The 6,817-nt window shown below is 38.6% G+C and overlaps 1 long non-coding RNA gene across 1 annotated transcript; it reads right to left on the bottom strand.

Moving 5' to 3' along the window:
- Positions 1-2,064: 2,064 nt before the first annotated feature.
- Positions 2,065-3,388, bottom strand: LOC127079817 (uncharacterized). Its single transcript, XR_007787955.1, has 4 exons — positions 3,148-3,388; positions 2,649-3,077; positions 2,345-2,440; positions 2,065-2,238 (listed from the first exon to the last, which is right to left on the bottom strand). It is a non-coding gene; the product is annotated as an uncharacterized LOC127079817 (long non-coding RNA).
- Between the last annotated feature and the right edge of the window lie 3,429 nt (positions 3,389-6,817).

Here is a 6,817-nt window from a genome sequence, read left to right as displayed (position 1 = left end):
TTCAGGTCATATATGAACCTGTCATTGAGCTTTATTCCGGTGTCAGGTCATACTTGAACCTGCTCTGAAGAGTTTTTCCAACTTTTGTTCAATACTATTCAGGTCATATATGAACTTGTTGTTGAGCTTTTATTCCGGTATCAGGTCATGAACCTGTACTGAAGAGTTTTTTTTTCAGCTTTTGTTCAATACCATTCAGGTCATATATGAACCTGCTGTTGAACCCTTATTCCGGTATCAGGTCATACTTGAACCTGCTCTGAAGATTTGTTTCTCTCTGTTTGTTCAATCCTATTCAGGTCATATGTGAACCTGTTATTGAACTTTTATCCATTGTCAGGTCATATCTGAACCTTTCGTTGAACCTTATTCCAGTGTCAGGTCATGTTTGAGCCTGCTCTGAAGAGTCTTTCTCTATGATTTGTGTCAGTGTTGTCAGGTCATATATGAACCTGTTAATACACTCTTCTTGATTTTTTCTGAGTTTGTTAGGTCATGTCTGAACCTGCTGTCAGAAATTCTTGATATTCCCCAGCATTGCCAGGTCATATCTGAACCTGCTGTGACATTTTCTTTCTTATTCGGGTCTAGTAAGTCATATGTGAACTTACTACCGAAATCCCTTGTATTCTAAGTGTCGTTTATCAAATCTCACTTTGAATACTCCCCGGTGTGTGTCTGATTCTCCAGCAGGACTGTTTCCCCAGCAAGTTGTTTTTTTACCCCATTTGTCTGTCTTCCTGTGGATCATCAGCTGTCCCCACAGATTGGTCTGTCTAGTAGCATCCCCTGTCAAGGGTCCACCATATCCCTATCAGATAAAAAAAATTACAAAAAATCACGCATCCATGCATATCATATCATGTCATACCACATCATGTCATGGGGATTCAGGATCAAAATCCGAGTCTTCTTAGTATTTAACCATCTCCCGCTATGATCATATGAAGAGTGTCCTTCTTCATATTCTCTAGTTGAAGACGCTTAAATAGGGGCAACTGTCATATCCCGATTTTGGTCCTGAATTTTTTATGTTTCAATTTTGTTTAACATGTTTGGCCCAACCTTACTTTGGTCTTATATGAGGATTGGTTTTGGTCCAAAGTTATGGTGTTGTTCATATGATTGTTAATACTCATAACCAATCTTCTCGTGTCACAAGCCAATGGCCAATCATGCCACGTGATTCATGAATATCCCTTTCAAACCCTAACCTTGTGCCCTCATTTCATGGCCTTGTTAACCTTATTGTCAGTCAAGTTGTTTTCTTTTTTAAAGTCAGGCATCCAAGTCATAAATAAACCAATGGTAAAACCAAATTTCAAATCATTTTTTTAAACCATAGTATAGCTATAGAATTTGTAATTCTTACTATCATGGATTATAGAAGCCAATGACAAAAATGAAGAAAGAAACATGGTTGATATATTCCAATGACACAATACAATACGATAGTTTGGATGAATCTCTATAATAGACAACAAAAGAGAGACGAGGAAACCAGAATTTGATTTTGGCAATGGCCTTATCTTATAATGAATGACACTAAGTTTCAGAATGAGGTCTAAATAAGTAGTGACTGGTTGAAGAAAACCGGGCAAAACAATTATGCAAATAATCAATTCATAAATAGAATTATTCAACTGTCACATTTTGGATTCAGCTGCAATGTTAATTTCTACTTCCTCTTCTAAGGCTTCAAAGGCTGGTAACTCCGTTTGAATTTGAGTCTTCAACACTATCGGTTTTAACATTGCCACTGTTATGTTCCGTGCCATAGAGGTGGCCCATTTTCACACGTTTTGTCTCCAAAAATCTCTTGTTCTCTGAAGTGATAAGAGTTAACAATGGGATCCTACCAGAAACAGTTAAACCTTGAGACCAATATATTTGGATGGATTGTTAGTCATCAACTTCATAGATTGAACATCCAAATCCCTCAGTATCTGCAAAAATAGTAGCATTTCAAATTCCATAACAATTGTGATCAGCATGTATTAAAACAGTTCAAATGTTATTGCAAGAGATTCATCATCGAACCAATAAGTGTATATCTATTACCTGCGCACCAATGCCATACTCCCTAGAGTCAACAGGCAATCCCAACTCCTCATTGGCTTCTACGGTATCGCGCCCATCATCCTGTAGGTTTTAAGCACGGAGCTTGTGGCCCAATCCAATACCCCTACCTTCATGTCCGCGCAAATATACAAGTACACCTCTACCGACCTCTCAAATCTGTTCTTGCCATTTCATCGGATAAAACAGGATTAGCAGTTATTGGAGTCAATTCCCAAGCTTCAAATTCTGAGATTACAAGAAAAGAATAAGTTACTACACTTACCGTCATGAGAACCGGCGACAGGCGAATGCGTATCACTTCATTGAGACAAGAGCCAAGACTCGAAAATCATGTAATAATGTTTAATGTTTCATATTCCTGCATTCAATATCACAAGTGGTCACAAGATTTCAAAGAATATCAATGGGATACAAAAAGAGGTGGTGGCACTGCATCGATTCTCCCGATGAAGCGTCATTCAGGATGCAAATAAAGGATTTGGCGTATGAGTCTCTCCAAATTCTCGAAACAGCAACACCAACAAGAGTAAATCCATTCATAATAGCCGCAATCTGAAAAATCTCACCTGCAACATTGCATTTTGAAGCGAGCGCACCACCACCTCTACCACTTCTTCCTCCGTTATATATTGAACTCCTCACTTTTTGCAAAAGCCAGTTCACTGGAAACAGGAACTCCTAGTGATGCCACAGTTTTGTGCTGAGCTTGCAATCCGTTAAAAGAATTGAGTGCTGTGATGAACCTCACGTTATGACCCTTCCTGTTGTTCCTTGATTTGGAACCGGTGACTGAGCTTCCTACAACAGTGATTGTAGATGGAGATGCTGCTGAGGCTGAGGCCATTTTTATTATCTGTGAAATATGAGAAAAAGTTCAGAGAAGTATTGAATTGATGAGATGAAACTATAAGGAAAGTAAATGCAATAACCTCTTTTGTCTCGTCGTAACTTCCACTGTTATAACATCCAAAGTCAGTCCGGCCATGCTCTTCAACCTGTGATAGTAAGAGATCATTAACTGAAGAAGATTCTCAGTCAAAATTAGTTAGTGATCAGAGTCGTTACCAAAGCTTCAAGGAATTGGGAAGCTTCAGGTCAACAAAGCTCGCTTGAGCGAAGACTTGAACCAATGCTGGGAGATACTTGCTGAACCAATACAAACGATTATGCGAAGATACAGTGTTCCTGAGCCATTGTTTTTGCAAACTTCAGCATCATAGCCGAGCCACCACCTGAAACCACCCAAAACCGAGTACAAAACAGAGTTGTGATCAAAACCGGAACCGCTTTTGGAATCTTCATCATTTTCACTGCAGTAAAAACATGGCCATTAGTCAAAACTGTAGAAATTACAAGAAATCCCAAATTGGGAATCAAGACAAATTAGAGGAGGAAAGTACACTGTTCACATTACCGTTTTCGAATCCAGGCATCAAAGAGAGCAATCAAAAGCTGAGCACCAAAAAGCACTTCGAAAACGTTTCTTTTTGAATCTCTATACACCAATCTGAAACCCTAGGTAGAAAGGATATAAAAAAGGGGGATCGGAGGCGACGAAAGGGAGGACCCTAGAGAAAAGTGTTGACGGCTACTGAAGAAAAGAGGAGAAACCCTAAAAATTTCAATAACCAAAAGTGAGCGGTGGTTGATAACGGACGAACCCGTGGGGAAGGAACGCGGTGAAGAAGATTCAGCAAGACTCTTACCTGCTCATTCGTTGGCCGGCTTCGCTGCAACTGGTTAGTTTCACTTACGAGCTTTGTTTCTAATCCATGCTTCGGTCTCGCTTTGCATCATTCTGAGGAAGTTATTTGCATGCCGGTTTAGTTTCCTTCAAGTTTCCGCTTGGTCTAGCTTTATCATCATCTGCATGTGTTTGTGGGTCATCTCATTTTTGTTTTTCTTAAATGTTTTTTATTGTATTTTCAAAATGGGAAAAAGGTATATTTGGGATAAAGAAATAGAGACGGTTTTTTCTGAAATGGCAGATGAGCGTTCTTTAGTTTCCTATTTGTTTATTCCCATGCTGCTGTATTTATTTGGTTTATTAAATGACTTAAGTTGCTGGAAAGGTGCATATTAAAGCTTTCCATCTCCAATGCATTGCCTTTTCATTTTTGCGTGTTCCCCAACACTTATTATATGTCAGCCATGATTATTAGCATCCTTTTGCTAGAACCAAGACAACCATGCAGCCAGGTTGTATCCTTTTGGTTTCCTTCATCATTTTCGTGTTTGGGTCAACATTTGGAGAAGGTGGTCACTAACTTAGCCCAAGCTCCTACGGCCCATTTCACCTTTTTTTTAGTTAGTTTTTGTTATTTCATTCATTCTGAGCCATATGTTTGGTTTGCTATTAGTATAACAGCTGACCATTCGTGGCCTGGTGGAGATGGAGATAGCTCATTGCCTCTTTGGTCTTGGGTTCGATACCTGGGCATGTTGTTTTGGTTTTTCAGCATTTTTTGTGACTTTCTCATATTTCTCTTAATCCTCACATTTAATTACTACTTAACTAATATGTTTCTTTTGTTTATTCATTTTTATTCTTAATGTAACTTAGGTGATTATTCTTTCTTTGGGATTTATGTGAATTATTTATTTTTATGTGTGGAGTATGCTCCGATCATGATAAATCATCTCAATTTCATTGATAAAAAAAAACATTAAAAAGAGTAATAATGATAAATATCACTTAATTCTTGATTCAACGTCGAGCCCATTTCCATACCCTTGTAAGTCGATTGCTTTTAAGCATCGCCATCAACCTCACATGGCTTACTCTTGGGCCTTCTTACAATGAGCTCTTAAGCAACATCAACTTAACTTTCAATAATTTCAAACCTCGGTACTTTAATTGTTTTAATTTAATATTCAAATCATTTTCTAAATAAAACGTGAAGAAAAAGATTACCTGGATGGAATGTCCAGTCGTAATCCCGAATATTAGGCTCAAGCTGTAAGAGCTTGTAAGTCATAAATATTCGTCTTCTCGCCAAAATATCCGTAAATACCTCAAATCACCTTCTAAATAAAGCATGAAGAAAAATGTTACCTGGATGGAATGTCCAGTCGTAATCCCGAATATTAGGCTCAAGCTGTAAGAGCTTGCAAGCCATAAATATTCGTCTTCTCTTTAACACTCCAATATTCAAAATCATTTTCTTAATAAAGTTGGAAGAAAAAGATTACCTGGATGTAATATCCAGTCGTAATCCCGAATATTAGGCTCAAGCTGTAAGAGCTTGTAAGCCATAAATATTTGTCTTCTCTCCAAAACACCTGCAAATATCTCAAATCATCTTCTTAATAAAGTTGGAAGAAAAAGATTACCTGGAGGGAATATCCAGTTGTAATCCCGAATATTAGGCTCAAGCTGTAAGAGCTTGCAAGCCATAAATATTCGTCTTCCCTCCAAAACATTCATAAATATCCGAATCATTTTCTTAGCAATATTGGAAAGAAACAGACTGCCTGGGTGGAATGTCCAGACGTAGTCCCGAGTATTAGACCCAAGCTGTAAGAGCTTGTAGGTCACAAGTACTCGTCTTTCAAACTTCAAAATACCTAATTCCTACCTTAATACTTTTTCAATAAAGATGGAAATGGAACATGGTGTATACCGTGCACTCCTGAGACTAGGATTCGAGATGTATATCTCGCTCATCCAAGTCCTCGCCATCACTCAAAATACATCCAACCAATCAAACCCTTTTTCTCGCCGCCGTGCGATTGATCAAAGAACCTTTTTCATAAATGAAAGATATATTATCTTAAGTGATACAAAACAATGTTTCGGCCACGATTGCTGAGTCGAGATAAGTGACGCTTTTCCGAATGTAGATTTATAAATCCGTTCGATGTGTGGTATGCGTCAACTCCTCATCTGTTTTGGGTAAAACAATGTTTTCGTCGATTAATACAGTATAGCTTTCGCTAAAATCGACCAACAAACAAACATTTTTCTACCCAGAACTACGTAAGCCTTGATTTCTCTTTTGAGATACGTAGGAGCAGGATTTGTAAATCTTGTCAGGCCCACTAATAAAAATAACTTAGGTTTAGTCCTTCGTCAAAAATCCAAAAACATTTTCCTCTCGTTTACTCTTTCTTTCCCACCTAATAATTCGAAAACCCTAACATTTCAAACTAACATTAACGCACACAACTAACCTAATGGTTCCCGTTGAGTACAACGGACGTGAGGGGTGCTAATACCTTCCCCTTGCGTAATCGACTCCCGAACCCTGATATTGGTTGCGATGACCATATCTTATCCTTTCTTTTGTCTTGGGTTTTATCGATATTTCCCCTTTCCTTTTTAGGAATAAATAAAGTTCGGTGGCGACTCTGTTCAGTTCATCATTGCGAGCGTGCGATCGCGCTTCGCTTTGTAGTCGTATCCCCATTTTTTTCGAGGTGCGACACTGTCAACATCATTGTTTGATGTCCTGTCAACATCATTGTTCGATGTCCTGTCAACATCATTGTTTGGTGCCTGTAAACATCATTGTTCGATGTCCTGTCAACATCATCGTTCGATGTCCAGTAAACGTCGCGTTTTCTCCCAGTCATCAGTTAGTGTCTGGTCGAGTTTTCTTTGGTGCCTGTAAACATCATCGTTCGATGTCCAGTAAACGTCGCGTTTTCTCCCAGTCATCAGTTAGTGTCTGGTCGAGTTTTCTTTGGTGCCTGTAAACATCATCGTTCGATGTCCAGTAAACGTCGAGTTTTC

Source organism: Lathyrus oleraceus, chromosome 5, assembly GCF_024323335.1.
Source record: "Lathyrus oleraceus cultivar Zhongwan6 chromosome 5, CAAS_Psat_ZW6_1.0, whole genome shotgun sequence".
In the NCBI taxonomy this organism is placed as follows: Eukaryota; Viridiplantae; Streptophyta; class Magnoliopsida; order Fabales; family Fabaceae; genus Lathyrus; species Lathyrus oleraceus.
This window is presented reverse-complemented; position numbering and strand designations above follow the sequence as displayed.